This window comes from Tachyglossus aculeatus, chromosome 7, assembly GCF_015852505.1.
Source record: "Tachyglossus aculeatus isolate mTacAcu1 chromosome 7, mTacAcu1.pri, whole genome shotgun sequence".
Classification (NCBI taxonomy): Eukaryota; Metazoa; Chordata; class Mammalia; order Monotremata; family Tachyglossidae; genus Tachyglossus; species Tachyglossus aculeatus.
In genome coordinates this window covers 51,859,852-51,885,702 of record NC_052072.1, presented here as the reverse complement: position 1 = coordinate 51,885,702, position 25,851 = coordinate 51,859,852, and the positions used below count along the sequence as shown (strand labels likewise).

At 41.6% G+C, this 25,851-nt stretch overlaps 1 protein-coding gene across 6 annotated transcripts in view; it reads right to left on the bottom strand.

Annotated features, from left to right (window-relative positions):
* Positions 1-25,851, bottom strand: part of HDAC4 (histone deacetylase 4) — a 510,642-nt gene that overhangs the window by 226,782 nt on the left and 258,009 nt on the right. The gene's annotated exons all lie outside the window — the stretch shown is intronic.

Here is a 25,851-nt window from a genome sequence, read left to right as displayed (position 1 = left end):
ATGCCAAGCTGCTTCTCATATACTTGACCTGATCGATGGGAGGTGGAAAGGAGGAAGGTTAATTATTTTCAAATGGGAAAGCTTTGGCACTTAATTCAAATGAGCTTGTCACCTTGTACATGAACATAAGCGTCGAAATGAGAAGTCAACTTGCCCCTGCCTCTGCTCTGAAATTCTCTTTCTTCCTAACTCTCATTTTTAAACCGAAATAATTCATTCATTCAACTTTATTTATTGAGCACATACTGTGTGCAGAGCACTGTATTAGTACTTGGGAAAGTACAATACAACAGTAAACAGTCACATTCCCTGACCACAATGAGCTTACAGTTTAGAAGCGGGGAGACAGACATCAATACAAATAAATAAAATTACAAACATGTACATACGTGCAAAAGGTACAAAAGGCACAAAATATTGACAAATAAAAGGCTCGACAGATGAGGTGAGGTAAAGGAAGGTGGTAGCTGAAACTCAATTTTAGAAATGCAAGGTTAAGCTCAATAAAAAGTGAAGATACTCAAGAGTTACCTCTATCAGCAAGTAGAACAGTTTGTGCCCCAGAAGTGGTCTAAACGGAATTTGAAAGCTAAAAATCCGTTGCCATAGTGAAGCGAGCGTCCTCTTTGAAAACATGTTTACCAGAACACAGCCCAATAAAATTATCTAACACTCTTCTCCAAAAGAGCATGCATTAGAGGCTATACTTTGAGGGGGCTTGGCATTTTCTTTACAAACAAATGTAGTTCAAAAGCTACAAGAGATTTTTGACTAGAAAGAAACAGAATTTTAATAAGACTGTTTACGCTTTCAATAACCACATGGTGCAGATATAAAATTGAAAAACCAATCAGGTATTTGGGTCAGGTTTGAACTTCTAGCATAATAACCCAGTGAGTGCAAAGACAGGGCAAAACAATCCTTAGAAGAGAATTCAGAGAAAACTTACCATCCTATTCAAAAGTTCACTTTGTTTTCTTTTATAATATTTATAGGTTTGATTTTCATTTTGATTTATTACATGATACTATTGCCAGGTTTAGACTACAGGAAATTACAACAATGTTAAATTCAAATCACATGGAATTGTCTTAAATACTTCTGTTCCTCTAACCTCTCTGAGCTGATTTAATACAGTTTGATAGTGTTATTCAGACATTTTCCAGACCCAATAATGAACAGTTTTGCTTTATTTTTTCCAAACACCACCACCAATTCAGCTATCATCACTTCCCTCAAAGAATTTACCATTTACCATTGACCCAAAATCAAAACGGATCCCCTAGATCGGCATTTTGGGGCATGATACTTCTGATAAGTAACAGAATGTGCTTTATTGAAGTAATGCAGGTTTAACTCTTCTACAGAAATTTGGCTGGGAGAAGTAAAGGCATGTAAGGCCATATAAGAACCATAGCTCTACAGGCTTTTTGATAAATTAGATTCACAGCTGTGCTGTTACACAATTAATCAATTAATATTTATTGAATAACTTATAGGCACAACGTGCTATACTATTCTACCTACCAAATTAGTGATATGCAAAAATAAAATCTTATATAGAAAATATATTTTTGCATTCCATTAGTTTCGAAGTGTGTATATACACACACTCTCTCTCAGCAAGGTTTGAAGGCTTGGACGGTTTTCAATGATGCTCTCATGAAAAACATGACTACAATATACTGCAGTTGGCAAGTACAGAAGGGTTTCTAGTTCAAAGAATATTAGGGTGAAACCTATTTCTAATCATATTTAAACTTCAAATGGTTACAGGAGAAAATTCTAGATGTCCTTTAGAGAAAACAATTGTAACTAATTATATTAAAAATAGAAATTTGAGGCTAAATTTTTATACTAAGTTTTATAACAAGGCACTTTTAAAGTTAAGGATTTTGACTTCAAACATTTAACAATTTGTCCCCAATGATAAAGGTAAAGTAATTCATGCTTTGAACTATTTTTCCAATAACACAAGAAAATGATATCCTATTCTCCAATAAAAGTTCTGAGGTATGACAGAAAAGTTTAAGAGCTTTCAAAATGATATGGCGATATGCAAAGCAAAATCACATATTTCTGTTTTTGAGCATGACAAATCATGAGGGAGAAATAGATGCACATGGGTGCTTCAGTTTTTACTAATTAAACTGAGATGGTTTCATTTATCTCTGAAAGCCTGAGTCAGAGATAATCAAGAAAAAAAGTCCAAATTATTAATTCATTCATTCAATCGTTTTATTGAGCACTTACTGTGTGCAGAGCACTGTACTAAGCACTTGGGAAGTACAAGTCGGCAACATATAGGGACGGTCCCTACCCAACAACGGGCTCACAGTCTAGAAGGGGGAGACAGACAACAAAACAAAACATGTGGACAGGTGTCAAAATCGTCAGAACAAATAGAATTATAGCTGTATGCACATCATTAACAAAATAAATAGAATAGTAAATATTTACAAGTAAAATATAGTAGTAAATCAGTACAAATATATACAAATGCTGTGGGGAGGGGAAGGAGGTAGGGCAGAGTGGGGGGATGGGGAGGAAGAGAGGAAAAGGGGCTCAGTCTGGGAAGGCCTCCTGGAGGAGGTGAGCTCTCAGTAGGGCTTTGAAGGGAGGAAGAGAGCTAGCTTGGCGGATGTGTGGAGGGAGGGCACTCCAGGCCAGGGGAAGGACGTGGGCTGGAGGTCGACGGCGGGACAGGCGAGAATGAGGTACAGTGAGGAAGTTAGCGGCAGAGGAGCAGAGGGTGCAGGCTGGGCTGGAGAAGGAGAGAAGGGAGGTGAGGTAGGAGGGGGCGAGGTGATGGACAGCCTTGAAGCCGAGAGGGAGGAGTTTTTGCTTGATTCGTAGGTTGACAGGCAACCACTGGAGATTTTTGAGGAGGGGAGTAACATGCACAGAGCGTTTCTGTACAAAGGTAATCCGGACAGCAGAGAGAAGTATAGACTGAAGCGGGGAGAGACAGGAGGATGGGAGACCAGAGAGGAGGCTGATGCAGTAATCCAGTCGGGATAGGATGAGAGATTGAACCAACAAGGTAGTGGTTTGGATGGAGAGGAAAGGGCGGATCTTGGCGATGTTGTCGAGGTGAGACCAGCAGGTTTTGGTGACGGATTGGATGTGTGGGGTGAATGAAAGAGTGGAGTCGAGGATGACACCAAGGCTGTGGCCTTGTGAGACGGGAAGGATGGTAGTGCCGTCTACAGTGATGGGAAAGTCAGGGAGAGGACAGGGTTTGGGATGGAAGATAAGGAGTTCTGTCTTGGACATATTGAGTTTTAGATGGAGGGCAGACATCCAGATGGAGATGTCCTGAAGGCAGGAGGAGATAACGAGCCTGGAGGAAGGAAGAGAGAGCAGGGGCAGAGATGTAGATTTGGGTGTCATCAGTGTAGAGATGACAGTTGAAGCCGTAGGAGCGAATGAGTTCACCAAAGGAGTGAGTGTAGATAGAAGACAGAAGGGGACCAAGAACTGACCCTTGAGGAAGCCCTACAGTAAGGGGATGGGAGGGGGAGGAGGAGCCCTCAAAGAAGACTGAGAATGAATGGCCGGAGAGATAAGAGGGGAACCAGGGGAAGATGGAGTTTGTGAAGCCAAGGTTGGATAACGTGCTGAGGAGAAGGGGGTGAACCACAGTGTCGAAGGCAGCTGAGTGGTCAAGGAGGATTAGGATAGAGTAGGAGCCATTGGATTTGGCAAGAAGGAGGTCACTGGTGACCTTTGAGATGGCTGTTGCGGTGAAGTGTAGTGGACGGAAGCCAGATTGGAGGGGGTCAAGGAGAGAGTTGGTGTGAGAAATTCGAGGCAGCGAGTGTAGATGACTCGTTCTAGGAGTTTGGAAAGGAAGGGTAGGAGGGACATAGGGCGGTAACTAGAAAGGTGATTACTAGAAATATGTACAAGTAAAATCAACAGAGTAATAAATATGTACAAATTTATACAAGTGCTGTGGGGAGGGGAAGGAGATAGGGCGGGGGGGGCGATGTGGAGGGGACGACTTGCTCTAGGAGTCTGGAAAGGAAGGGTAGGAGGGAGATTAATTAATTAATTAATAATGGCATTTATTAAGCGCTTACTATGTGCAAAGCACTGTTCTAAGCACTGGGGAGGTTACAAGGTGATCAGGTTGTCCCACGTGGGGCTCACAGTCTTAATCCCCATTTTACAGATGAGGTAAATGAGGCACAGAGAAGTTAAGTGACTTGCCCAAAGTCACACAGTTTTAAATCCTGTTTTGTTTTTAGAATTTGGAAGCACCGCGTTGTAACATGCATCTTTTTTATGAAATCAATCATTGGTATTTATAAACACTTAATATGTGCAAACCACTGTACTAAGTGCTTGAGAACATACAATCAAGTCAATATTTATCCATTTGAAGAAATTCTATTCATAGTAAATAAAAGGATTTAGTACAGACTTGAGAATTCAGGGGTACTAAGCAAGGAACCCTTCAAATTGGATTAAAATGGGAATTAAAAACAGCAAGAAACTCTGGTACGGGGCATAAACACATATACAATCTCCCGTTCACCATGTGTGGCCCTCCCCTTCAGCTCCTAAGAAAATCTTAGCAGGTGTAACACTCTAGACTGTAAACTTGTTGTGGGCAGGGAATGTGTCTACCAACTTTGTGTATTGTACTCTCTGAAGCACTTAGTACAGTGCTTGGGAGAGATTGATTGATTGATTACAGTGCTCTACACACAGTAAGCCCTCGATAAATACCACTGATGATGAGTTGACAGCTACCTGAAATGAAATTTTAATAACTGATATTCAAAGAAAATAAACATTAGGTTTCATATAAAAGCTTTCAAGACAACTTACAGGGGTAAAACTGCAATATTCAAGTTTTATGGTGTCAAAAAGAAGGAGATAAAGTCATCCTACGTATTTAACACTCAATATTCCAAAGAACAGAAGAAATGTCTAAAGCAAGGAAAGGCCCATTGACTAGGAGGATTCTTTTTGCAGCCTAATTCAGAACTTTTCCTAAATCTCTGTAGCTGTAAACCAAGCATTTTCCTTTCCTAGCACATTTTATCATATTTTTGCCCCTTAAATAGTGTCAGGCAAGCAGCCCACCCATCAGTCAGCAGGATGTGCTGAGCACTTACCAAGTAAAGATTATGGCACTGAGCATGGTCTGGAAGATTGTTCTGGCCCAGAACTCCCTCCCCCTCCAAATACACCAGATCACCACTCTCCCCACCTTCAAAGCCTTATTAAAATCACATCTCTTCCAAGAGGTCTTCCCTGATTAAGCCCTCTTTCCCCCAACTCCTTCTTCCTTCCGTGTTATCTATGCGCTTGGATCTGTAATAATAATAATCATTATTATGGGATTTGTTAAGCGCTTCCTATATGCCAAACAGGGTTGGATACAAGCAAATTATGTACCCTCTGGGCACTTGTTATTCACCCCACCCTCCATCTCATCACTATATATATATATATATATATATATAGTAGATATATAGTATAGTAGATATACTTACTTATCAACACTAATGTCTGTCTCCCCCTCTACACTGTAAGCTCTTTGTGGGCAGGGAACATGTCTACCAACTCTGTTGTATTCTCCCAAGTGCTTAGTACAGTGCATTGCAGTAAGCAGTCAGTAAATACCATTGATTGATTGATTGGAAAGGAAGAACCAGATGACCCCTGCCCTTGATGACAAAACTGAATGGGAAGTCAGGACCAAATACAGCAAACGGTGCGGTAGCGAAGCAGTGTGGCCTAGAGGAGGGAGGATGGGCCTTGGGAGTCAGAAAGCCTGGGTTCTAATTCCGGCTCTGCCAATTACTTGCTGTGTGACCTTGGGTAAGTCACTTAAAGTCTCTGTGCCTCAGTTTCCTCAACTGCATTCATTCAAACGTATTTATTGAACACTTACTATGTGCAGAGCACTGTACTAAGCACTTGGAAAGTAAAATAGGCAACAGATAGAGACAATCCATACCCAATAAGAGGACTAGAAGTCTAGAACTGTAAAAGGGGGAATATCTGTTCACCCTGCTACTCAGACTGTGAGCCTCACTTGAGACAGGGACTGTGTCTGACCTAATCAATTTGTACCTATGAGAACACTGTTTGACACATAGTACTACTAATAATAAGGGCATTTGTTAAACGCTTACTATGTGCCAAGCACTGTTCTAAGCACTAGGATAGTTACAAGGTAATCAGACTGTCCCACGTGGGGCTCACAGTCTTAACCCCCATTTTACAGATGAGGTAACTGAGGCCCGGAGGAGTTAAGTGACTTGCCCAAGATCACACAGCAGACGAGTGGCAGCGCTGGGATGAGGAACCCACAACCTTGGATTCGCAAGCCTGTGCCATTTCCACCTGCTTCTCAGCACAACACATACTATAAAAATACACAAATGTACAAGCCGATAGAAAGAACAAATAATGTAGGTTCAGATAGAGTTAAAACAACAAAAGGCAAATCCAAGGGACAGAGATCAGCGGGGGAGGGAGAGGAAGACCCACTTAGGAAGCAACCTCCATCTCATTTCAGCACTGGAGCCCCAAGTAAGGGAAGCAAGAACATGGTCCTACTAGGCAGGTACAAAATTTTCCAACCTCCAAAGGAGCTGGGGAAGGGAAAACCCAGATCTGGAAGATGGATATGCGGAGAGGAACCCCGCTCCCACAGATCAGAGTAAGATAATGTTGGATGTAGTGAAAAGTGGAAAGTTCGGGAAGGGTTGTCTCCAGCTCCTGTGAGGGTGTGGGTGGGTTGGTGTATGGAGGGGGGTGGGCGGGGGGGAATCTCACTTTTTCCCTGTTTCCTTCCACCTGTCTTCTGTCCACCTGTCTTCCGCACCCTGACTGGCAAAAAGAATATACATTCCTGCTCGTTCTTTCTGCTTAGGAAAAGCAGGCTTATGGACAGACCCAAAATCTCCTGTCCACTGTGGTGTTGTATATGTGGTCTGTTCTGGAAAAGAGTGTGATGAAGCCTGTTAAGACAAGAGTCAGCTGGTGGCAAATCTTGGAACCTATGGAAAAAAAAAATGAGACTGGAACTGTGTCTCATTTACTTGTTTTGTACCAACCTCCACGATTATTCATTCATTCACTCAATCGTATTTATTGAGCGCTTACTGTGTGCACAGCACTGTACTAAGCGCTTGGAAAGTCCAATTTGGCAACAAATAGAGACAATCCCTACCCAACAATGGGCTCACAGTCTAGAAGGGGGGAGACAGACAACAAACTAAGTAGACAAGCATCAGTAGGATCGATATTAATAAATATAATTACAGATATATACACATCATTAACAAAATAAATATAATAATAAATATGTGCAGATATACACAAATGCTGTGGGGTGGGGGGGCAGAGAAGAGGGAAGGAGTAGGGGTGATGGGGAAGGGAGGAGTAGCAAAGGAAAAGGAGGGCTCAGTCTGGGAAGGCCTCCTGGAGGAGGTGAGCTTTTAGTAGGGCTTTGAAGGGGGAAAGTGTGCTAGTTTGGTAGATATGAGGAGGGAGGGCAATCCAGACCAGAGGTAGGACGTGGGCCAGGGGTGGACAATGGGACAGGAGAGAATGAGGCACAGTGAGGAGGTTAGTGGCAGAGGAGCGGGGAGTGCAGGCTGGGCTGGAGAAGGAGAGAAGGGAGGTGAGGTTGGAGGGGGAGAGGTGATGGAGAACTTTGAAGCACTGTTCTTGACGTAGAGAAAGGGTTAACAATTACCACAACCAATCAATGTCAATAGATGTCACTTACTTTCTTCAGAGCACTGTACTAAGTGCCCAGGAGAGCACAGTACCAGAGAGTTGGTAGACAAGACCCCCGTCCTCAGGCATTATTACTACTCTTATTTGTTGAGAGCGACTTTAGGCGAACATGACTTTGAGAAAGGGATTGAAGTGACTTGACTGAGTGGAGGAAGAAGCCGTGTTGAGTGTGTAGGATAGATGGGCGCAGGAAGAAGCCGTGTTGAGTGTGTAGGACAGATGGGCGCAGAGAGAAGCTAAGTGGGGAGAACAGCAACCTAGGCACAAAGTGGCAGAGGTGCTCAATTTTATCGGTGGAAATTTATATTTCATTAATAAATGAAAGCTACCACTAGTTCACCTCCTGTCCTAATTTGTTCTACTGTAAATAGGGGCCCCAGGGCAAAGGATTCAGAGGCTCCAGGTTTACGCATGTACCCCTGAATGAAATAAAGTTTTAGGAGGCTGACTGCCTGGGGGGTAGTGTACTGAGGAAAGTATAGGAATGGGCCTTCATGGGGAAAGAGCTCCCTAAGGGGTAAGGGAGGCCTGGAGGTCAGAACTACCCGGGTACTCATCCTGGCTCCGCCACTTGGCCTGCTGTGCAACTTTGGGTGAGTCACAACTTCTCTGTGCCTCAGTTCCCTCATCTGTAAAATGGAAATTAAGACTGTGAGCCCTAAGTGGGACATGGACTGTGTCCAATTTGATTAGCTTGCATCTGCTCCACAGCTTAACGCAGTGCCTGGCATATAGTAAGTTCTTAATAAATACTATTGAAAGAAAAGGGGGTGAGGGGCGTGGAGAACAGGTATTTCATCCCCATTTTACCCTCTAGACTGTAAGCTCGTGGTGGGCAGGGAACATGTGATCACAGGGAAGCAGCATGGTGTAGTGGATACAGCACAGGCCTGCGAGTCAGAAGGCTATGGGTTCTAATCCTGGCTCTGCCACTTGCCTGTTGTGTGATCCTGGGCAAGTCATTTCACTTCTCTGTGCCTCAGTTACCTCATCTGCAAAGTTGGACAAAGGACTGTATACAACCCAATTTGCTTGTAACCACCCCAGTGCTTAGTACACTGCCTGGCACATACTAAGCGCTTAACAAATACCATTATCCCAGAGCTTAGAACAGTGTTTGGCACATAGTAGGCGCTTAACAAATACCATCATCATTATTATTATTTCCCTACTGACAGCTCACCTCTCCAGACTGAGCACCCATTTCCTCTGCTCCTTCTCCCCTCACCACTGCCCCTACTCCCTCCCTCTTCCAGTCACAATGTTCAATAGCTCCGATGATATTTATTCTTGTCCTTGTCTTTTTACTTTTTTTAAAAAAATCATTTCACCTTCTCTTATGTGTTCACTGCTAACTTTCCCCCACTTTATTCTTCGACTGATCCCCTTAAGGACCAAGAACCATGTCTGGTTTTCCTCTGTGTATGCATTCCTGGTGCATAGTCCAGTGCTTTATACACACTAGGCACTTACTAATGATACTTGTTATTCGCTTACTATGTGCCAGGCACTGTACTAAACGCTGGAGTACATACAAGGTAATCAGATTCCTGGCCCACTCAGGGCTCACAGCCTTAATCCCCATTTTACAGATGAGGTAACTGAGGCCCAGAGAAGTTTAGTGACTTGCTCAAGGTCACACAGCAGGCAAGTGACAGAGCTGCGATTAGAACTCAGGTCCTGCTGAGGCTGAGGCCCATGCTCTACCCACTAAGCCACACTGCTTCTCTCTACTACTACTGCTACTACAGGGAAGTAGCCCTGGGAGCTTTTAAAAGGAGGAAAATATGATTTTCAAAATTTTGCCTCCTCAGGCCAATACTCTACAGCTCAACACACTGGGAAGCAGCATACCTAGTAGAAAGAGCGCAGGCCTGGATGTCAGAGGACTTTAGGCTCAAATCCTGGCTCTGCCACTTGTCTGCTGTGTGATCCTGGGCAAATCAGTAACTTCTCTGTGCCTCAGTTACCTCCTCTTTAAAATGGGGATTAATACCATGAAACCCAGCGGGGACAGCGGCCGTGTCCAACTCAATTAGCTTGTGTTTACCCCACTGCTTAGTTCAGTGACTGGCATACAGTAAGTACAGTCCCAGACTGAGCCCCTTCCTTCCTCTCCCCCTCATCCCCCGCTCCATCCCCGCATCTTACCTCCTTCCCTTCCCCACAGCACCTGTATATATGTATATATGGTTGTACATATTTCTTACTCTATTTATTTATTTATTTATTTATTTTACTTGTACATTTCTATCCTATTTATTTTATTTTGTTGGTATGTTTGGTTCTGTTCTCTGTCTCCCCCTTTTAGACTGTGAGCCCGCTGTTAGGTAGGGACTGTCTCTATGTGTTGCCAATTTGTACTTCCCAAGCGCTTAGTATAGTGCTCTGCACATAGTAAGTGCTCAATAAATACGATTGATTGATTGATTGATTGCTTAACAAATACCATTAAACAATACCAATGGCCAAGCAATTTTTAAATTGGATGACTGTATAGGTTTGTTCAGTCCCCCCACCACCTCCTTGCCCTCCCCACAGCACCGGGTATATATGTTTGTACAGATTTTTTACTCTATTTATTTTACTTGTACATATTTACTATTCTATTTATTTTGTCAATGATGTGCATCTAGCTTTGCTTCTATTTATTCTGATGACTTGACACCTGACCACAGGTTTGGTTTTGTTGTCTGTCTCCCCCCCTAGACTGTGAGCCCGTTGTTGGGTAGGAACCGTCTCTATACGTTGCCGACTTGTACTTCCCAAGCACTTAGTATAGTGCTCTGCACACAGTAAGCGCTCAATAAAGACGATTGAATGAATGAATGAATCTAAAACCATATAAACAGAGTACTACATTTCTCCTCTATCTTGTGTAATAAAAAGATCACCTTATGCATAAAAAAGATTCAGAACAACCCCTTCCTTCATGCTATACACTGAAAGGATGTGATAAGATAAAATAAGTGATTTTTAACAACTGAAGATACACTGCACTATTGCTTAAAGCATGTAAGACTATTCCTGGTACTGCCAAGTTGTGGTGAGTTTAAACGTTCCCTTTCTCTGTTTTCCATGGCTACAAAATTCCTTTTACACAAGTTGCATGTACAAATAGTCCACAGCTTTCATAGTTTCTTAAGCAAACTCTGCTAATATCGTCTCCATAAATAATGTCATGAGGAAAAGGCTATATAAAATCTCTCAAAAATGTCCCTATACAAGTACCATGAAATTTTCAGTCCATCTTCTAATGCACTATTAAGGTATTTTGTGCTTAGAAAAAGTTTTCAAAGTTTTTCTTTCCTTTACAGTGAAGTTTCATACTCGGAAGTCACCCAATCTTACTGCACATCCATTTCCACCATCACTTGGGACAGAAAGGAAGGGAATACAGCTAGGTCATTCACCGTCCCATCCAGAGAAATGAATTCCGAACCATCACATTTCTGTATTTGTAAAGAATAGAGAAGCAGCATGGCTCAGTGGAAAGAGCATGGGCTTTGGAGGCAGAGGTCACGGGTTCAAATCCCGCCTCTGCCAATTGTCAGCTGTGTAACTTTGGGCAAGTCACTTAACTTCTCTGTGCCTCAGTTCCCTCATCTGTAAAATGGGGATGAAGACTGTGAGCCCCACAGGGGACAACCTGATCACCTTGTATCCCCCCAGCACTTAGAACAGTGCTTTGCACATAGTAAGCGCTTAACAAATACCATTATTATTATTATTATAATGATCCCACCTAATCCATGTCAGAATGACCATTATGACATGCAAATGAAAAAAATACAAAACAAGAGCAAAACTAGATTACATGTGAGCCCCCCTCATATTCCAAACATACTGCATGCAGCCTGCACAGCCCTGAGCCAATTTAGCCACTTCGATTGCAGTAACTTGAGAGAAGCCAAGGCGCTGAATGCACAAAGAGTCTCCTTCCAAGGCACACCATATCTCATTATTCAAGGAGATCTGAATCATCACTCATCCAGCCCATTATAAACACTGTGAAAACAGCCCGGCAAGTGTCCTTGAAACAAACGACAGCAGATTTTCATCCAATGCATTGTTTAATGGATGGAGGCTAGTTATCTTCCATTATGCTTTTTCTGTGGAGCAATTCAAACTCCATTGAAAATACTTCTCTGGAGTCAGAAGTCTTTAACTGAGCCCAGCTTAATCCCATTGCCTCTGTTAAAAATTCAATAAATTACCCACATGGCAGCCAAACAATTAACCTTGGAGCACTGTGGAAATACACAAACGTTCAACATTTAAAACTAATGCCATCTCAAAAGTCTAGTAAAACAACAAAATGAATGAATTTCCATACAAATATGCCAATGATGGATACCAGAGTGCTTACGGTTCAACGTGGAGATGGTAAGAGAGGAGATTGGCAGGAAGAGGGATGGTACTTCGATACCAGTCGCTGAGGTTACAGTCTGCATATTTTACAAAAAAACGAGTTCAGTGGAGAGCTGTAAGGGAGCATTCGGGAGAAATAGCTGAGCTTTTTACAGCTGTTTGCCTCCACTCTGGTTGCTTCATCAACACAATCCGCTGTTGGATGTCCTAAAGACAAACCCAAAAAGCCACTCCAAATATGCTAGAAAATCATAATGGGTGCTGGGAATTGCATAACCTTCATAAATCTACTCTACTCTTGGAAGCAGCATGGAGTAGAGAAAAGCAGCATGGGCCTGAGGGTCATAGGACCTGGATTCTCAGCCCAGTTCTGCCACTTGCTTGTAGTGTGAGCATCTCTGTGCCTCAATTCATCGATCAATCAATTGTATTTATTGAATGCTTATTATGTGTAGAGTACTAAACCAAGCACTTGGGAGAGTACAATACAACATAATTAGCCTCAGTTTCCATGTTCTGTGAAATGGGGATTAAGTCCCCATTCCCTCTTCCCCTCCGACTCTGTGTCCCATTTGGGCCGGGGACTGTGACTCACGTGACCACCCTGCACCTACCCCAGTGCTTAATAAAGTGCTCGGTGCACAGTAAGTGCTCAACAATGCCACAGTCATTAATTCTTCAATAGAAGGAGGATTCTGGTTGGTTGTGGGAAATTTCGGCACAGGTCAAGATTATCCGATCAATCAGCACTTGACGTGCTACTACTAAGCGGGGAGGGTGGAGAAACAATGTTGCCTGGGGAGGAGGACCAGGAGAGGGCCAGTTTTAACAGAATAATCAATCAATTGGGCAATGGTATTTATTGAGAGCTTACTATGTGCAGAGCATTGCACTGAGTGCTTGGAAGAGTACAACACAACAGAATTAGGGGACACATTCCCTGCCCATAACGAGCTTACCGTCTAGAGACATGGCAGGAGAGGTGGATAGACCTGCGGACCAGGGTTATTCACAGTCAGGGTTTTTCACTCTCCCAACTGCCTCTCTCCCCGCCCCCCACACAATCCCCAATCCCCAATCAGTCAATCAATCAATCAGTCGTATTTATTGAGCACTTACTGTGTGCAGAGCACTGTACTAAGCGCTTGGGAAGTACAAGTTGGCAACATATAGAGACAGTCCCTACCCAACAGTGGGCTCAACTCTTTCTGACCCCTCTGCCACCCTCCTCCAACTTCCGCTGCTGCATCGTCGCCGACCCCGGCCACTGGATGGGGGGCCTTTGGATGATTTCAAACAAAAAAACCTAAATGATAGTGCATAAGGAGACCTTTCTCCAGTGGTACTGGAGAAACTCGCCTCTCCAACGCACAACATGCCAAACAAAGGGGAAGTCAAGTGGTGGGTGGGGAAATCAACACAAATGTTCAAAAGCCCATCCAAGTGTAGCAGCTGCACAGATCATAACCACAATTCCCATTCATTATAGCCGCTAACTGGTGCGTCAAACATGGCTTGTACTATTTCTGTATCAAAAACTACTTGAGTCCCCCAACAGAAGCTGCGAGTGCCTCTGACCCACAGCATCCTCCTAGAAACAATAAAACCTTCTCTCCTTAAAGAATACAGCATCAAAACAAAAGAGCCTGTATTCTCATGAATATTTTATGGTAGACTAGAAAATTGCTTTTATAAGTTCTGCCTTGAGAACATATTAATACAATCAGATTCATGACGTTAGCAAAGGCACAAAGGCTATATTCAGGGTTTAATGAGAAATGCCAACCTCGTAAATTAGAAGGCAAGATCTCAATCACAAATAAAAAAAAAAACTTGTTATGTTCCCCACATTTTTTAACCATCACTGAAAATAAATGCTTATTAAGGAGAACACTATTTTTCCATTAGACCTGAATAGACTTGTTCAACCACTTTCATGTCACTATTACTTCACCAAGATACAAAATGAAAATAATTATTCTCCCGTCCCCTGTTCTCCCCTACAAAAAAGGTTTATAGTTGCATCAAGCAAGGTGTTTGTTGAGCAAAATTAAATATCCATATCATTATGCAATGGCTTCTCCATTATAGTATCATTTCACTGAAATTTTCCTTTAAAAATATTTACTTTTAAAAAAATTGGGAATACCTAGCTTTAAAAAAAATCATTCAGAATTTAAGTTATTTAATGGTTTCACTTACAACCACTTTATGTGCCTATTTTCTCTAAGATTTTCATAATATAGAGAGGCTCCTGAAAACCAATCAAGGTCAACAGGTTCAGTTTCTTTATTTCCAAAATGAAATACATTTCCCTGAATGTTTTCCTTCTCAATAAAAAATTTGGGTGAGGGAGAAAAAAGAGAGTGTGGAAATGGGAAAAGACACAGGATCGTTCAAATAAAAAATGAAAGGCACACTGCTGCGAATGATTTTATTTAAAAAATAAAACAAAAACCCTTTTCCTTAGTACCAACTCCAAGTGCAGAATATATTAAATTTGTTCTTTATTTGTGAGTTACCTGCATACATACTCTATTTATTAACAATTTTATATCTGCTTTCCCTATTAAGTGTAAGCTACTTATGGACACATACCATGTGCCTCCCAAGTGTCCAATATTTTTAGACACTTTTAGACTGTGAGCCCACTGTTGGGTAGGGACTGTCTCTATATGTTGCCAATTTGTACTTCCCAAGCGCTTAGTACAGTGCTCTGCACATAGTAAGCGCTCAATAAATATGATTGACTGATTGATTAATACAGTGGACAACACCAAGTGAGCACTCAATAAATGTCACTACTACTACTTCTAGTCCTACTATTACCACTAAACAAATTCCAGTGAATCCAGAAAGGATCAAGCCACTTCTACACCCATTCTGGCCCTTCTACTCTTCACTTGTAGGAAAAGAGAAGTCATGCTAATATCGGTCATTAACGAGAAATACCTTTAAATAGAGTTTCTGCTCTAGGACTGACAAGGCATAGTCCACACAGGACAGGGCATGTTTTGGGAAGTAGAAGGTGGGCTCTAACAACAGCAAAGAGAATTCAATGAAAACCTGATACGACTGAATATCATACACTGTGTGAAGCAGCTTGGCCTAGTGGAAAGAGCCTAGGTTTGAGGTCAGAAGATCTGGGTTCTAATCCCTGCTCTGGTTCTTACCTGCTATTTGACCTAGGGCAACTCAGGTTCTCTGTGCCTCAGTTCACTCATCTGCAAAATGGGGGTTCAATACCTGTTCTCCCTCCTGCTTGGAGGAGGGACCTGATTATCTTGTCTGTTCCCTGGTGCTTAGCATGTCATAAGCACTTAAATTCCAGAGTTGTTACATGTCCTTTCCCTAGCCTGGAACTCCCTCCTTATCTATATATGCCAGACTATCACTCTCTCCTACCTCTCAGAGTCGCACCTGGACATTTTCCAGTACTCTACCAGTCTCGATTATGGGAGGGTGGAGACAGATTTACTGGGTGGAAGGAGGCAATAGTAAACTGCTTTCATATTTTTTACCAAGAAAACTCTATGGATACCCTACCAGAATGACTGCAGATGGAGGTGGGGTGTTCTGGAAGAGATGTGTCCATGGCATCGCTATGGATCGGACACGACTCGACAGCATAAGACAACCACCACTCTCTCCACCTTCAAAGTCTTCTTATTAAGGTCACATCTCCAAGAGGCCTTACCGATTAAGCCCTCCTTACCCCAGCTTTCTCACCCTTCCGTGTCCTTTAAGCACTTGGATCTGTGACCTTTGGGCATCTGATATTCTCCTCCACCCTTAACCCCACAGCACTTATATATTATACATGTATATGCAATACATATTATAAATTATTTATTAATATTGATTTATGTCTCCTCTAGACTGTGGGCAGGGAGTGTGTCTACAGCTCTGTTATACTGCACTCTCTTAAACACTTGGTAAAGTGCTCTGCACATAGTAAGTACTCAATAAATACCATTGATGACGATGATGAAGTAGTTGTTTTAAAACCACTATTGTTTTATATGGAATCCCATACTTCCTCAAAGACTTTATACTTGCAAAGTTATTTAATTTAAAGGCCATATGCAGTACAAGGAAAATGAACTGAATCTTCTCTCCAGTATTTTCTATGTGAACACAGTGAGGAATATAATCTCTTTGATTGACATATTTGAATTTAAGCAAACTGTGCTTTCCAAATACTAATCAACATTCACTCTGTGCCTCCACACTTTCTCTTCTCACGTGATTTAGGTTATGTTCCTGACCAATGGGGGGATCTTTTCTAATTATTGCCATGCTAGCTTTGCCCTTCTAATTAACTGTGCCAATAGCCCACTGTTCTTTCCTAAAACACTCATTCTCTGTGCCTTTCACATAAATGCATGAACACACAACCACACACACACACACTCTCTCTCTCTCTTTCTCTCTCTTTCTCTCTCTCTCTCTCAACCTAGTTCAGCACCTGGAGTGTTCCACTTTTCTCTAGAGACAGAAACAAAACATATTACTGTACCATATCACAAGAGTCATGTTTTTATGTTGCTATCCAAATGACAAAGACCGATAACTATTTTTTGATGCAGCTGTATAAGCACACAAAAAAGCCTCCCAGCAGAATAATTTTCAGCCACTTTCATTTCCAGAAATAGAAACAGCATTATGTGTGTCAAGGTGTTTTATTTCACTGCCTATTTTCCTTAAAGCCAACCCGCTGTCCTTTCAGATTCATGTTACCCAGAGTCCAAATGCAGCACACACTCTGTGGAAAAAGGATTTCTTGCTGTTGGAAATTCGGGCACACACTGTACGTACATACTCAATAACCATGACACCTCAAATCTAAACCCAGCACCAATTTAGTACAAATCAGCAGCAGTCTGCGGTAAAAACCAGTTCCACAGATCCAAGATATCTACTGCTGCAGAGAGAAGTTTTCAACCACTGTTGAGGCATTCCCGACTTTTATGCAGGGGTGGGGAAAAACACACACAAAAACCCCCACCAGAACACTTTTTCAGGACTTCTGCTAGTATGTCCCACAAGGCTTATCAGCACTGAAGAAAACTAGACCAATCATTTATTTAAAATACTGGGCTGTTCAGAAGAGTTCAGTGTCCATTTGAGGTCATCTTTTCATTGTCTACACTTTAGTAAATGTTAAAACTCACCAAAATACTAAGAGGCAGTGAGATCAGGGTTACTTATAGAACTAAGCTTCTGCAGTATATGCCTGGAATGCCGACAAACAGGGATGGGTTTTCCAAGAAATGGGACCAACGCAAACCCAGGAACCAAAATTCTAGGAGAACTTAGATCCCAAGGCAAATAAGCAGAAAAAGGTAACATTTCCTTGGCCTTACAATTTTATACTGAAACACAACCATAAACAAAGCCAATATATGTAGATAGGAATCAAAGAATCAAATGCCTGTTTTAGAACAGACTTGAAAAGTACACTAAACTAGAAATAGCACGGGGCTAAAACAAGGTTTATTGTGTTTGTCAATGGGAATTGTTAATGTTTGTATATTGATGGAAAACTGTTGCCCTAGACAGTAAAATGACACCATGGAAACCAGTTTTAAGAGAGTACTTTTCTCAGAAGAAATATATCCATTTAGCCCTGGAAACCGAATTTCTATTTCTATCCTCATCGATCCATAGAGGAAAAAAAAAATCTTTAAAATATTTAGGTTCATTAGGTCTGTGAGAAAGACTGTTAGTTTAGTAGTTTTAAAATAATACCAAAGGGATCTCCAGTCCTCAACATCTGCTATTGGTGTATAATTCTGAAATGAAAGATCACTAAAAAATTCAGAAGGAGCCACACTGTATATACCCAAGAGAATGCATGCATATGAAATGTCCAGACACCTGAGCAACAGCTAAGAGTCGGGTATTACGGTCAAATATACACTTTGAAGTGATGAGAGAGCCTTATTCCAAATCAAGCCAGGATTCCATAAAATCATGGTTTAGGTTTAAAATAGTAAAAATGCAAAACCGCTTCAACTAACCTGATGTGAACAGACTTGCAGGATATCAAAGGCTGCCTTCTACAGCAGAAGCACCTTACATACTTCGGTGTCCTAGGCAAAAGTGGCTAAAAGACTAAAATGATAAACTTTCCCGAAAGGCAGTTTTAAGGTTTAGTACAATGGCTTTATTGCTGCGAACATAAACTCTCTTTGAATGCACTACAGAGTTTTCTGGGTGAATGCATATGCAACTTTGGCCCTCCTCTCCCAAGCACTTCCCTGTCCCCAATAAACATCGGCTCAGAATTGTGAACAACCGCCAAACCCCAATGCAACTAGGAAGTGCGACAGTCTTTGGTCATGAAGAAATTGAATGCAGATTGAATTGGAAAGGAATTTCATTATTCTCACACCCACTGAGAGGCTTTGAAAGAAGTGCTTAACTCTCAGTCTTGTGGATGGGCAACAGATGGCTTGGAGTTTTTAATGACAGTAATCTATCATTCTCGTTTAAAAAGAAACTTCCCTTTTCATAACAAAAAAAGACAGAGCAAAACAAGTGCCAGGATCACAAAGAAAAAAGGATCAAAACAGCAGTTACTGTACCACATGTTATAGAAAATTCCTTTTCAGATCACAACACACAATGAAGATGTATTTCAATTCATCATACATTCCAATGAAGAGGCAAGGACCACAAAATGAAAGATTTTTTTTCATAGAGGGAGGTCAAAATATACCTCAGGTTGCTTGATCTTTGTATCCCAGGCACCAAATCCTTTCCATCCATGCCCCATCATAAAGGGACATAAATAATTTCATAATTTAAAAGAAGGCTCTTATGGGCTTGATAAATTGAATCACATTTATGCATGGAAAATTTTCTCAGAGCAGGAAATCTTTATAGAAACAAATAGGTCATTAACTATGGCTAAGGGATCAATCGCTTATGCCTTATTTTTCAATGGACCAAGGGTATTCCAGAATGAGAAAACTGAAACTCCAAAAACACATAAGCTACACCTTTCCAAAAATGTGAATCCAGATTTGCACACTATCAATAGGAAAGCTCTCAGAGTCAAATTGTAATACAGGACTATAAGAACATTGATCGGTCATGAATCCTCATCTAAATTCCTATTCTATTTGCCATGCATCACTGAAAATCCCTTCTTTATTAAAGAGAGGTTAAAAAAAAGAGGGGAACAAATTATTGGGCAGTATTAACAAACCCTGAATCAAAATGGAATTCTTAATAACTTCAGGTAATACTAATGGGACTGCAAAACATTTTAGCTCTATAATGCTGCATGGAAATTACAGTAAATCCATTTTCTAATTTTGGTTGGTGAACAAACGCAGCCTTTCATTTCCCCAGTGCATACACTAGAGAACCCAGTTGAGAGTTTTGGTTTTTTGAAGGAAATGAAAAGCTCTTTTATGGGGGGGGGCAAAGAGGGGGAGGGGTGAGGGGAAGAGAGAGGGCGAGGGGAAGGGATCACATAGATTGAACAGCATTTAATCATATGCATCTAGAATAGTTGAGAATAAATACATTTGAATATAATTTTAAATTCATGAGTACTTCTTCAAGGTATGGCTATTAATCAACTGTGAATTACAGGTTTATTTTTACAAACACGCCAAGGTGGCAACTGATGCTTCTTGAATGAACTCTTCTCAATTGGTGCAGTTTGTGAAAATGGGGAATGGTAATAACTAGAGTGGATGCAAATACTGCTTCAGGCTGGACAAGCTTTTCTTTGGCCCCTATGTATGCCCTCATCTCTGAGAGGTAGCTGCTGACATTAGAGCGATCTTTCACACATGCAGAACACACACACACAAGCAGCACTCAACATTTCCTGGAAAATTTCTGCATAGCAATCAAAGACTAAAGAAAAAAATTTACACATTTTTTTTTAATGGTATTTGTTAAGCCTTGCTCTAAGTGCTGGGGTAGATGCAAGATAATCACGTTGGACATAGTCCCTGTCCCAAATAGGGCTCAAAGTCTTAACCCCCATTTTGCAGATGAGGGAAGTGAGGCAGAGAGAAGTGAAGTGACTTGTCCAAGGTCACACAGCAGACAAGTGGCAGAGTCAGGATTAGAACCCAGGGCCTTCCTACTCCCTGGCCCATGCTCTATCCACTAGGCAACACTGCTTCGGCCCACAGGTAATGGTCTTCAAGGATTTCACAGTCTCTCAGGCAGAGAACCGGCATCAGTAGGGCTAGAAAGTACACACAGAAATGTCTGGTGACATCTCCTAACAGAAGTACAACCGGCATTACCTCCTTGAGTAAATACGAAATGCTTGAGCCTTACTAGTCTCTCAGAGAGGAAATTTTGGTGATTGCCAGTGAATGCATCTTGAAATGTTAAATAAATACCTTTTCTGATGTTCCTGTGGCAGTTTACAAAAGGAAATTGCGGGCAAATACAAGGAGCTATGTTTAAAGTAACGGAAAGTTTACCGCTCCCTAAAAAAATCCCAGCTGCTTTAAAATAATATTCGCTCTCGAAGTCTGTTATCTGCTAGGCACACCTCTGAACACTGACTACAACATTCTTCTTGCTGAAGACGATACACATTACATGCTCCACTTAGAAAAATGTGCATCAACTCTGCCAATAGCTTGATAACTCTTTGCCCTGATCTTTTATGTCATTTTTGTGTTTTTGTTGTTTGAGCCTTCTTTATATCCATTGCCCACTCCTTCTCTCCTTCCTCATTCTGACACTGTCCCTTGGGGGTCAGAAATCATGTCTAAGTTTCACCTGTGTATTTTTCCCCCCCAGGGCCTGCAGTACGGTGCTCTGCACAAAGTAAGCACTTACTAAATAACATTACTACTACTATCATTATCGTTCACCAAGACCTCATGTCTAAAATACAGGCACCCTTGATCTCCCATTCGCTCAGTTATTAGGAAAAATAGCAAATGGCACTTGTTAAGCCGACTTGCTTTGTCAGCATTGTGTTGCCGACTTGTACTTCCCAAGCGCTTAGTACAGTGCTCTGCACACAGTAAGCGCTCAATAAATACGATTGATTGATTGATTAAGCACTTACTATGTGCCAAGCACTTTATTAAGTGCTGACGCAGATACAAGAAAATCAGATGGGTCACATTCCTTGTTCCACATGGGGCTCACAGTATAAGAATGAGGGAGAACAGGAATTGAACCTCCATTTTACAGTTGAGGAAACTAAGGGACAAATAATAATAATAATAATAACGATGGTATTTGTTAAGTGATTACTATGTGCAAAGCACTATTATAAGCACTGGGGAGGTTACAAGGTGATCAGGTTGTCCCACAGGGGGCTCACAGTTTTAATCTCCATTTTACAGATGAGGTAACTGAGGCACAGAGAAGTTAAGTGACTTGCCCAAAGTCACACAGTAAGCATGAGATGGAACTGATAATAGAACCCAAGTCCTCTGACACCCTGACCTGTGCTCTTTCCACTAGGCCAGGCTGCTTCTTGGGCTACATGAATTTTGAGGCCCATGTAGACATCAAACCCGGTAAACGCTTAGCCCACACAGACATCAAATCCACGCTGAGAAGCAGCGTGGCCTAGTGGATGAAGCACAGGCCTCGGAGTCAGAAAGACCTGGGTTCTAATTCCGGCTCCATCACGTGTCTGCTGTGTCACCTGGGGCAAGTCACTTCAGTGCCTCAGTTATCTCATCTGTAAAATGGAGATTAAGTGTGTGAGCCTCATGTGGGACAGGGTCTGTGTCCAACTTAACTTGCACGTACCTTAGTGCTTAGAAAAGTGCTTGGCACATGATAAGCACTTAACAAGTACCATAATTATTATAATTTAATGGGACCTGAGAGAGCACTTGATGAAGTGGAACAAAACATGGAACTGCTGTTTGGGAAATTAACAAAGGACATCTCGGATTCTCCCCTCTTCTTCTACCCATTATGTTTAATTACAACAGGGGACTGCTAACTGTTAGAGTACATATTATGCACCATATGCACAACAGCAGCTCTTCAGACAGTATTTGTTTTGCTCTTTGCTTCATAAAGACACAGAGAAAAATAGGACTTTGTCAGACAAAAATATGGTATTGAATTTTACATCTAAGAAATGGGGTCACTAATAAAAAGAGGCTCCAAGAAAACTGTGTTACCAAGAGGGGAACAAATGAAATAAAGCAGCAAGGGACCATCTTTCAACATACTTCACTCACTTCATTAGTGGCATTAAGCCTCTGATCATGTGTGTGGATGAACAATAATTTGAAAGTTTTGGCTACGTGGATATTTTGACAGAATTTGAATATAATTTAGGTTGGAACGAGATATGATTTAGGCCTCATCTCATTATGTTCTTGTTTTGAAGTGCTTGGCTTCAACTGAAGAGATCTGAAGGTCTAAATTTTGAAATTTTGAAAATGGCAGAGATTAGCTATTGCAATATGGAGATAAAATCCATCTTTCTCGAAAGAGCTGATATATTTTCATTTTCTGGGGACAGAATCTGATGGCAGCGCTGTTCTCCAAATAGAGCTGAAATGCACAGTCTTTTTCAGAATTCAACATATCCTGATCAAATGCCAACATGCCACTCAATAATAATCAGCAATTAATAAAGAATATATAAATATGGGATACTGGAAAAATGCCTTACGATTTCACAGCATCTTTTTAACTATCTTCCAGAGGAAAGGTGAGAGCTTACTGTGCTATCATGGCATTTCACTGCCTCTCAGATCCCAGCAAAGCCATTCAGGGCTGGCTAATGAACTTTTATTCATACACTTATTCATTCATTCTATTCAATCAATAAATTTGAGTGCTTACTGTGTGCAGACCACTGTACTAAGTGTTTGGGAGAGCATAATACAACAATAAACAGACACATTCCCTGCCCACAATGAGCTTACAATCCAGAGGTGGGGGGTGGGTGGGAGGGTGTCACAGGATCACACCGTATGTTCAGGTTGTAATACTGCACAGTAGGCATGAGCATTATTATATATCAAATCCAGCATGGGTCAAAAAAAATATCATTATGACTTCCAGAGGCTCACATCTGAAAGGTAAGTCTTTTAACTACTGAAAACATTTGACTGCACTGAATGTGCCAAGTGCCCAAGATTGCTCTATGATTACACTGCCAGCATGTCAATGGTGATAGTGCCTTCTATTACCCTTTTCCCATCAGAGTGAAGCGGTAAAGCACATCTAGTCTTATTCCATTAATTCAACAGGGAAAAAGGAAAATGGAAAGGAGATAGCTGACCAGCACAGAGGCCCTGGGGGGAACAGGGACTGACTTCCATCTGGGTAGGCCCAGATTTCTCTAACATTTCAGCTCTCAAATTTCACAGCTCTGAGTCATCCAGTATCCCAAAAGGCATTCCTGATTGATCATTTGAGGAGCTTAAACCTATCAAGTCTTTCAAATCAATGGGTTTTTTTTCTCTCTCCATTTGTATACACACACACACACACACACACACACACACACACACAGAGTTATAACAGTATATATTCAGTAAGAATTGTGAAAACATCCCTAGCTTGCAAGCCACTCCCTGCCCTTGTAGTGACCATGAAAGAACACAGTGGTGGAAGCAGAAGGTTGAGTAATAATAATAATAACAATAATAGCAATATTGGTATTTGTTAAGCACTTACTATGTGCCAAGCACTGTTCTAAGTGCTGGGGTAGATAAAAGGTAATCAGGTTGTCCCATGTGGGGCTCACAGTCTTCAACCTCATTTTACAGATGAGGTAACTGAGATACAAAATAGTTAAGTGACTTGCCCAAGGTCACACAGCTGACAAGCGGTGGAGCTGGGAACTGGGCCGGCAAAGTCCCCCAGCACTCTAGGGTATCTAGTCCAAATATCCCAGGAGATTATAGGTCATAAACTGGGCACAAATTTGGCGAACTTCAGCCCAGACATGAAAGTCCAAGCATTCTGAGATTTGTAGGCAACACTGCCATCTGCCCTGTCTCTGAAACCCACAACCTCGGTATTATTCTTAATTCCTGCCCCTCATTTAACTCTCGCATTTAGTTCGTCGTTAAATCCCTTCGGTTTTTCCTCCAAGACATTTCCCGGATCCGCCCCTTCTTCTATCCAAACAACCAAAAACAACCAGAATGGTGGTCCACATACTTGTCATGTGCCAGCTTGGATATGGCAAGCAATCAACAACACTTCTTTCAATATAAACTCACACACTCATCCACATGCCCACTTTGCTTTCCCTCCTATCTGAACTGATTTTGTGTCTGATTCCCCAAATAAACGGCCACTCCCTGAAGGGCAGGGGACAGGCCAACCAACTCTGTTTTACTCTCCTGAAAACTTAGCACAATACTATGCACACAGTAGGCACTTGACAGAAGGGACTGTAAGCTCCTTGAGGGCAGGGAATGTGTCTACCAACTGCTACTTTGTACTCTTCCAATGTTTAGTACAGTGCTCTCAGAGTAAATGCTCAATAAATACAATTGATTGGCACTCAAAAAATTATTCTGATTGGCTGACTGATAGAATAGTAAACCCAAGATGCTGAGGAGCTGAATATTGTTTACCCAACCCCTCTTGAACATGCTGATTTTTTTCAGCACATATGACTTCATCGGATACCAGATTCATTCATTCATTCATTCAATCATATTTATTGAGGGCTTACTGTGTGTAGAACACTGTACTAAGTGCTTGGGAAAATAAAATATAGAAATAAACAGACACAAAGAACTTACAGTCTAGGGTGGAGACAGACATTAATAACGATAATTACATAATATAAATAAATAAACTACCTGTATCAACACAAGCGCTGTGGGACTGGGGGCACGATGAATAAAGGGAGCAAGTCAGGGTGATGCAGAAGGGAGTGGGAGAAGAGGAAAGGTGGGTTTAGTCAGGGAAGGCCTCTTAGAGGAGATGTGCCTTCAGTAAGGCTTTGAAGGTGGGGAGAGTAATTGTCGGCCTGGAACTCCCTCCCTCATTATATCTGACTGAGGAAGGACGTGGGCGAGAGGTTGGCGGTGAGATAGATGAGATAGATTCCTCGGCCTTACCTCCTCCATTATGAAAAAGTGTTTCCGTTAGTTTGGACAAACTGCCTTCAAGCTTCAATGAGTGTTCCATAGCCCTGATGAGGAGGGATATTTACTCTGCCCCGGCACATCAATCTTCTGTCCTCCAAGCCTTCAATTCTCCAGAATGTGAAGAATCCCAATCGTTTCCATTTATTTCTACGTGAAAATCTGCTTAATATCCCTGGCCATTTTAGTTGCCCTTCTCCAGAGCTTCTCTGCAGCAACCAGAATCAGATGCAGGACTACTGATCCAGATACCCCACAGCTTCATGTACTGTCACAAAGATACTTTTTGTTTTGTTTTCCATGTCCTCCCTCGTGATTCCACGATTCTGTTGGCCTTTTTAGCTGACACTGCACAAACCTGGTTAGTATCTTTTCATTGAAGTGGAACAGCCCATCACCTTAGCAAGCAAATATTCATAAACTTTTCAAGTTACACAGCATTAAGAAACCTTCACTCCCCACACCACGGAATAATAATCATTTTGAAATGAAAATCCATTAGCTATCGTTTTAGAGAAAGGACTGAAATTAAGCTGAACAAAGCACTGTAACAGAAAGTTTAATTCTGGAGCTCACAGGAAATATTACTTTTACTCTTCAAGACTGCCAAGTAGCATGAACTTAG